The sequence below is a fragment of the Lissotriton helveticus genome, chromosome 6 (assembly GCF_964261635.1).
Source record: "Lissotriton helveticus chromosome 6, aLisHel1.1, whole genome shotgun sequence".
Taxonomy (NCBI): domain Eukaryota; kingdom Metazoa; phylum Chordata; class Amphibia; order Caudata; family Salamandridae; genus Lissotriton; species Lissotriton helveticus.
In genome coordinates this window covers 159,587,381-159,596,408 of record NC_136067.1, presented here as the reverse complement: position 1 = coordinate 159,596,408, position 9,028 = coordinate 159,587,381, and the positions used below count along the sequence as shown (strand labels likewise).

Here is a 9,028-nt window from a genome sequence, read left to right as displayed (position 1 = left end):
TTACTATAATTCTCGCCTATCTATCCCTGCGGGATAGAAATAGTTGAGACCTAAAAAGGAAACTTACCTTGCGCTCATGGCTCGCCGCTCCACAAAAAGTGATGCCTGAGGCAAACTAAACGCCCCCCCCCCAGCTACCCCAGTAGGTTTAGCCGTTCCATGTCGGACGTTCTTGTAGGACCAAATGGGTACTACTGTCTTAATTGAAATTGTGATTTAGAATGCTTAAATAGAGAAAAAGGTCCAGCCAGAAGCACCAAAATCCCGTATAGGGTTCATTATGCTCCCCATCCATCAAGTCGCGCAAGAGATAGAGAGGAAGTGCGGCGTGACATTCATAGCAGTCTTTTTACCGTATTCCCGCTGCTCAGACTTTGCTATTAATTACGGGTTTATCACTTACTTTGCTGTCTTTTGTTTGTTTTGATGTATACAAAAAAGTGATGGATTGGATGCTTGAAATAATCTCCGCCACTGGTATTTACTCAGGGTTGCATCCCGCTCCATGGGTGCACTAGGATGCAATTCCAAGCGATTGCCAATGGCTGATATTAATTTGAGCATTGCATCGATCACCTTGTTGTTGCTGCTGTTGATGCTAAGTGCGCTGGGTATGCCCAGACACATACCTGCCAATTTTCCCAAATCCATATGTGAAGAGGAACACCAGACTTGGTTTTCTCTTAGAATTCTGGGACTTGTATTCTTATTTAACCAAGTAAAAAACCAGGACTTCAAGTCCCAGAATTCTAGGGGAATAAAACAGACTGAACTAGTCAGGCATAAATCTGGGATACTTGGCAGCTGTGCCTGAGAGGTGGGTCCCGTGCTCACTGTGCCACTGGAATCAAGCTATACCTGACTGATTAACTCAGTCCTGGGTTACTTGTGTTTCATGGAGGACCTGGCCTGGAAGTTCAGGCTGGACTGACCCATTGGAGCAGGGGCAAGACTGATTTCCATGTGGGTGGGTTCAAACTGAGGTTGCATGGAGCACTGCCAGTGACTAAAATGAATTCAAGCATTCCATCCATCCCCTTGTTTTGATGTTATGGTACATTATTGAAAATGTATGTGCACAGTGTATATCCGGGATCGGAATGTAGACCCTAGATAGGCCGCTCTGAACCGGCCCCCTCTTTGGGACTTATTTACAAGCCCCTTGCGCTACTTTTGCGTCACTTTTCCCATGTTAAAAGTGACGCAAAAATGGGGCATGGGGCTTGTAAATCCGCCCTTTGATTTTAGCCGGATTATTAAAGCAAACCGAGGTAACGCTGCCGTGCTGGTAAAGAGCGCAGACCAGTTTGAGCAAATTCTACAGCAGCAGCTCATAAACTTTCTAGAAACATCTCGAAATAATGAAGACGAGGATGGCCGATATTTGTTTCCTGTGAAATCCGTGGCAATCGGCTGCAATCCCACATTGCAGTCTGACCACGCATTTCAGAGCACAGCTCTCCGCCGTCCTCTCCAGTGGCTAGAAGCGCCGAGATCCCTGCGCTGCAGCTGCTGCAGGGCCTCGGGGCGCTGTGTGGCTCTGGCGGCGGCCTGCCCCGGGCTGGGGGCCGGTCCTGGCTGTGCTCGGGCTCCCAGGCCCCGCCTCGGCGCGCATGGGCGGACTCAGCCCCGCTACTTTCACTTCTCAAACTTTTTCCGGCCGGAGTTCTGGGGAGCCTGGCATGCAGCGACCCCGGCGGAACTGGGAGTGCGGGCTCACAGGGTCAGGTAAGGACCGCCACCCCGGTGCTCCCGGGCAGCCTTTAGAGGGGCGCCCCCGCCCCCCTCTCCCTGACCACAGTCGCGTGTCTGTAACTTTAACAGATGTTTCCTGCAGTCTCACCACTTTACGCCCCGTCATTGTTTTTGTGATTTTTAACGACCCAAAATGTCCACCTGGCGATGTTTTACCTGTTTTCATTCCAAGACGTTATGATTTTTCGCTTTCTGAAGTAATAACAAAGTTCGTTTTCATGTGTAACCTTTAAATGCATAATAACTGCCCGGATTGTGCTGTCCAGTGGTGGGAGAAACGCCTGTCAGTCTCACCCTTGTAAACAGTTCTTGCTGTGTTCGTCACCTGCTCCTTCGCACCGGGCTTGCTCTCTTCTTATTCCGGGATCTAGACGGATGCTGCCCTGATGTATGCACGGTTTCCCAATTTACACACACCACACAGAAGACAGAGGCTGTCTCTGGCTGCCTCATACCAGCCTTGTGATCTTAGCTACTGTGAAAACCGTGTACAGAAAATACGCCTCCGCCAGTTCAAGAGGGAGCCAGTGTAAGAAAGTGGATTGAAAACATCTTTCAGTTTAAAAACAAGCATCGACAGTGCAGATAGGTTTGGCTGTTTGTTAGAATTGTTTAGTAATAGTTGGGCTACTACGTGTACTACCCTAGAAGGAAAATCCCGTATTGGAGCAATATGGTGGGCTCCGACAGTATGGAATGTAGGAGTATGACCAGGGCCAGTGAAATTATGCGGAAGAGAGACATATTATGTGGCACGGTTGAGTAAACTATGCGGCAAGACGAGGCAAATAGTGCGGCACAGATTGTGATAGTATTACATCATTATTTTGTAAGTTTTACATTTGTTAACTCTGTCTGGGCATTGGTGGGTTGCACCTCATTGGTACCAGTTTAACACCCAAATATAGCAGTAATCTACAGAAAGGTGACCATTTAACCTTTGCAAAGGGCCCTCCACTGGGTGGCAACACCTGTCGCTGCATTTTTAGTAACTTTCGAACCGATTGAGCTAGAAGCAAATGTTTTAGTTAAAATCTGCAGATTATGCAGCAGATGGATTATGTGGTAAATTATGCAAAAAAAATGCAGCGGGCGCACAATCCGAGTATAATGCCCTTCTTGAATAGGCTGCAATAGTAAAGTTACCCCCATAAAGTACTGTTATGAAAATGAAGTCACTGGAGGAGATGCCGTTTGTGTTGCTAGTGAATTTAAAAGGCGTACACAGAAACACTGCATAGCAGACACCTTTGACAAATGGCCAGTACTTTTGTTACAGTTTAAAAAGGCCTATGCGTTCACAGATACTTTTTTGAACAGTTGATGGCGTAAGGTCAAAAGTTGGTTGTAGCCAGACCTAAACAGCCCCGTTCCCTATGCCACACATTCCTGGCAAAGGCTACACCAACATGACAGCTACAAAGAAAGATTGTATTCAAGCACAGTGACCATGTGTCCTGGGGCGACGGCCTTGCTCAGCCTCCCCACGCCGTGTTTTCCTGGGCATTTGAAACACACAAGTGGTGTGAAGCCGTGCCCCACCCCTGGGCCTTCACAGCAAGTGCTTTGTGCGCCTCGAGCCCAGAAGGGTGTACAGCGCCATGTTTCCATTCCAGCAGTCCTGTGTTTATTCACGGTACTTTTGTCGATTAAAACGAGTTAAAAGATTGCCTGCATTCGCTATCAGGGTCACACAGATGTTATTGTTACCAGTATTTGTGTAGCGCGCATGGGCCTCATGGCGCTTTGGACGGGTTCGTGAATTTCTCCATTGTTCTGGGGTTACCATCACAGAGCAGTCTGGTTTAGTTTGTGGCGATGTGTTACAGGGATTGTGTTCCGGGCATGTTTAGGGGGCTGCATCTTATTCATTGAGCCGGCGCCTATGATTTTTATGGGGAAACCCCCCAGATGATTTTGCTAATTGTTTACACATTATCTGGACAGTAGATGCGTATGGGCCTCATGACCCGTGTTATTTTACCACCACCCCCCCGTAATTCCACGGAAACTCCGGGGTGAAACACCAGGAAGAAAGGAGCCATCATGACCAGAATGACTGGTTTCCCCGGTCAATTCTCATTTGCAACGAGCCCTCGGGGTCTCACTTGTGATTGGCTGATAACTCCACCCCTGACGTCACCAGTACCCTCAGTATGGGCACCCCGTGGAGGCGGCGTTAATGGTTGTTCTTTCGTGTCATTCATAAATAGGCCTCGTGCTGCATCCTGGGATGTGCAAAGCGTTCTGTCTAAGTTTGTGTTCTGGGTGCTTGGAGGCCACGTGACAGCTCGCTGTGTGGCGTACATGGGCTGTGATTGACGTATGGAAGGTGCTGCCTAATGTGTTCCACTGCACCTTTGCCATTTGTGCGGTCCCCCGAAATGCTTTTAAGTCGTAGTGTTTCGTTTTACCACTTGGTACATAATCTACATAGTGCGGCCTCAGCCATAGGTATGGCGTAGTGCTGTGTGTGTTACTTTACACTCTCCGTAAGCCCATGAATCGAGTTGATGACGTAAGCAGAACCTTTTAAATGCAGGGCTATAGTGCCCAATGGCTGCTGCGCTCTGATCACAGAAAAGGAGTGACATTGTTGCAGAAGCAATCGAAGTTTGTGACGTGAGCAGAACGTGTACCACCTTTAAAGACACAAACTTCACCTACTGCTGAGGGGCCACTTGTGAGTTGGAGCTCCCGCCTCCAGCTGCTCTCGTGCATCCGAAACTGGAGATCCCCAACCAGACTGACCTGACCCACTGTAGAGACCTGTGTGTGACGTCCTGGTCGCAGGTTGAAATCCCGACGGGTCCACTCATCCTTCTGAGGTCGATAAAATGAGCACCATTGCGTTGTTATTCAGCGCCAAGATACCCTCATGGGTGAACGTGCGCTTACAGATACACATGTTATGTTTGATAGGTTAATGCCCTGACAGAACAAGACGGCCCATGCATGGGCGGTATCCCCCACCTGCGGGTTACCTCTTCACTCGAGACCAATACTTTATTTTAAGGCCCGGGGAACGTTTTTGTTGTAAATAAGATACTATCTTCCTGGCCTCTTAAAGTTTCCTCCTAGACATTTTCAACCTTTCTAACCTTTGACATTTACAGGCTGCGTCAGGGAGTCTCATGTCAGCACGGGGTGCCTTATACGCCCTCCATAGTACAATATTATATTTTGAATCAGCCTGTGTTCCCAAATTCTTTTTGTTTTTTGGAATACAATTATTGGCATTTTAAAAGGAGCAAAACTTAGAAGTGCAGTCTCTGTGTCCCCAAGTTCTAATGTACTGCATAGCAGTATGTACACAGCTTTCTTAAAGAGCCATAAAAATAACCTGACATTGTCCTGTCCTCTGAAAGCAACTCTGCTACACCTTTCATGATAGGTATGTGCTAAGCATGGCACTGATATGCCTGGTGCTCATTTTCTTTGGTCCAATTAGATTTATCAAAACTTACAACACCTAGAGATTAGCTGAATCCATTCTGCTACTTAAACAAGTACTTCCTGCTGTAGTAGAATTAACCCTTGTTCATCCAGATCTATTAGGCCTGGTGGCAAAGAGATGCTGCCTCCCGAATGACCTGCCTTGGCAATCCTAGGATCTAGTGGGCACAGTTGTACATCCTCCGTGTATCTGCAATGCAAGTTAAATCCCTTTCCAAGTTCGCTCCAATCAGGTGAAGAGCATGAAGTCTTCACCAAGGTAGGCCTGGGTGAAGTTTTAATTATGGCTTCAAAATTTGCAAAGTTCCCGAATTTCACGTTCCATTGAAACTCGCAGAACTGCCATTTAATGTCACATCTTTAATTGGATTTCACCTTGTGTTTGACATGAAAATAAGTCTTGTGCGATACTGAAGACTCATTCCACAGAAACTGTCTCTTGGAGAGACACTGTCTACTCGAACCCATCTCTTGCCAGTATCTTGCAAGGCTTTTTTATGCAATGTGTGCGCTTGTGTAAGAAAGCCTCGCAAGATACTGGCAAACCATATTTTGTTCTGTAAGCATAATTTCACTACATTTTCAGGAAATTTTGCTAAATTTCATGAAAAAATATTAGTTTTGCTGTTGAGACCTTGAAGTCTAAAATGATGACCATAATGAGTTTTTTTATAGCACTCAAACGCACAGTTTTTTCATTTTTCTAAGTGCTGTAAAAACTGTTTGTGGATGAGTTTTAGAAGACAGCAACAGTAGGGATTGGCTTCGCGCACCAAGTGTGTATCATGGGAGCTTATACAGTGCATGCCCATCATCAGGCAGAACTTGCATCTTGAAATGTGCTTCTTTAATTTTGGTGCTCCACGCACCAGTGCATTTCCAGGACTTACCCCTTAGGTACGAAAGGACGGTGAGAACAATAATTTTGGATCGACCAGAAGCCTGTTTGTCTAGCATAATTTTTAACCATCAAAAGTCTAAGTTGTCCCACTGCTAGTGTACAGTCGGAACTTGTTTTGATTGCTGCTGCTCATAATTTGTCTCCAAACAGAAGAAGCCTATATGTACTTCTATGTACTTCGTTTAGACAAAAAAATGACATTAGGAATATTGGAATATGGAGTGGTGTGGCTCACTGGTTAGAGGCGGCAGACCCGGGAGCAGAAGTCGGCCCGGGACCAGGGTTCAATACCCGACGCGGCAGGGTCGTGGACTTGGGCCAGCGGACTCGATAATTCTCGCTTCGGTGCTTACTCTAATCAGGGGTTCCACTCGGCAACTCTGGGCATTAGCTTGCCTAATCTCCACAACGGCCCCATCAATTCCGGGGATGCCTGGCTCCACCTTGGGGACTCCCAGCAGGGATCATCCCACAGGGAAAGCCAGGACGGGTTCCCCAGAGTTATACAGCGCCAGGAAACCTACGGACGGGTAGCAGTGCGCTTTACAAGCTCAAATACATACATACATACATACAGACATACATACATACATACATACATACATTTACATCAAGATGGCAACAGAATTTTCAGAGTCTACAGATATCTGACTCTAAGAATAACTAGCTTCAAAGAGTAGGGTAGGTTAGCTACACTGCAGTGTGATCATCTCCTGGAGTTATACACCTAAAAGTGGTGGGTGAACAATGTGGTTTGGCTTACACACTTCTTCAATTAGCACACTGCTACTGGGGAGGCATACACAATAATAGTTTTAAGTCATTCCCTTGCTGTGGAGATTAGTGCACACTGTACATTTTATTGACACCCCTACATTGCTACGTAAACGGTTGATATAAACGTTTAGTTCCAGGCAAAGTAGCTTCAGTAATGGGACTGACCAGAAAATACCATATCCAAATCTCAGCAGGGTGTGCCGCATACTGAGGCCACAATTATGAGTAATTGGGCAGTATGATTTAAGCAGCACTGGAGTTATCTGTTCACACAATTGGTGTTCCTAGCTGCTTTTGAAAGTTATCATTCTCTCTAGTCCTACAGACGCCTTGTGTTTTCTGACATTGGTGTTTGTTTTCCATGTCCATTGACATATCATCTCTCTGCAAGCTTAAGGATTTAGGTCAGCTGCTTGACAAAGTGTTGTGTGGTAAGAGGCCTTTGGCACCCAGTGAATGGTTTACAGAATCTTTGACTGAATCCTGACACTCTGTCCAGGTCAATGTTTCAATTTCCGTGCTTGAAAGCACTCAAGAATCTTGAAGTACTCCATTGCCAAAGAGGAGGCTTGCAAAGAAAATAAACCACAGATAAATCACACCAAATGTGAACGAGTTGAACCCAAAAAACACAGAAAGGCAAAAAGCAAAACAAAAAAATGAAAAATGTCCCCATCCCAAAAAAAGAAAACACATAAACACGACAAAGCAAGCTTTTCAACACCCAAACAAGAAATTATTTCCCCAACTGAATGGAAACCCACAACAAAATAAACTTTTCCTGAAAAAAACAAAAGTTCTTTTCTAATTTAAAGTAATGTGGAATCGCCAAAAAGCAATGTATTCCAAGTTTTCTTTCGAAAAATCTCAACTATGGACCAGTCCTTGCCTCTACCACACGCAGTCAATAAACAAAGCAAGTGAGAAGTGCCCAAACTTTGTTCCCGTATGACAAATTCACCCAACTCTGGAAAGATCTTTTATATTTCATGCAAACTACCCCTAAAGGCTTCAAGTTGAATGAGTTGGAGGGGCCATATTAACACAAAAATAGCCTAAGCCTGTTCAACTGGTGATCCAACAGGAACACAAAGACCACTTTTACATTTTTTTGCCCAGACATGCTCTTTTAACTCGTGTAACAGCGCTTTTGTGAATGCCAATACCACATTGCTTTGGAATTGTAGTGGAGGACCCACGGGGTGAACAGTTCAGTTACGGCCGGCCTCTTGTATATATTTTTTTAATAAAACATTTTATTCGTTTTTTCTGATGCAGTCTGAGCCTTATACCTACAAGTACCTGTAGGAAACAAAATGAGTCAAGAGTACCATAGCATTTAAACAATTGCAACTCCTGCGAAACTTGCAGGTTGGACAACATGAACACAGTGCTGACAGTTCTCGATCCCAGTGATTGTGTAAATGTTACATACGTACAAAGGCAGACTATTACATGATATGGAATAATATGTTCAGTAGACATTTTGTATGAGTGGTGATTTCAATCAGGGGTCCAAAGATGGAAGGGGGGAAGGTCTATCCCACGGTACATCGCCCAAAGGGTCCATATATTTCTATGTTTCTGGGGGCGGTCTCTTATTATAGGTCAGTTCTTTATAGTGCGTTTAAGAGTACAGAGTTGTTTTGTAGATATGGCTATTGAAGGATTGGGTATTCTTCTGCCCACTAGGCCATAAAACGATCCAAGAGATGACAGCGAATGACTACCATATGATCCAATGATACGAGGGCAACTATAGAAGGCACCTTCTTGTGACATATTGTGATCCATCCCCTTCTTCATTTCAGTAGTGTCGCCACTTTTCTTTCTTTCTTCGCCTTCATCAATGCCTGGAAGTTTCCATGGGGCGGAGCATGAGCTATAGAAACAAAATAAATAAATGTCCAAATTGACAATGAATCTGAATTGGCAAAAAACTCTTCAGTACCTCTAATTTAATATGATGTTTTGACTCGAAGGTCCTCTTTGTGAGTGCCACAGGAAATCTGCCTCAAGTTTCCAAGCGGAGCAAAATTTGGAACTGACCTAGCTGTTTTTATTGTCGACCCAAAATTCTTAGGTTTCCAGCTCCGGGTGGGTCAAAACATGCAGTTTTTTCATGCAGTATTTACCCCA

General features: G+C 45.2%; 1 protein-coding gene across 1 annotated transcript in view; it reads left to right on the top strand.

Moving 5' to 3' along the window:
• Positions 1–1,608: 1,608 nt before the first annotated feature.
• TMEM63A (transmembrane protein 63A) overlaps positions 1,609–9,028 on the top strand; it is a 399,225-nt gene continuing 391,805 nt past the window's right edge. The window contains exon 1 of the mRNA XM_078647542.1: positions 1,609–1,728. The gene's annotated coding sequence lies outside the window, so the exon portion shown is untranslated. The remainder of the gene's footprint in view (positions 1,729–9,028) is intronic.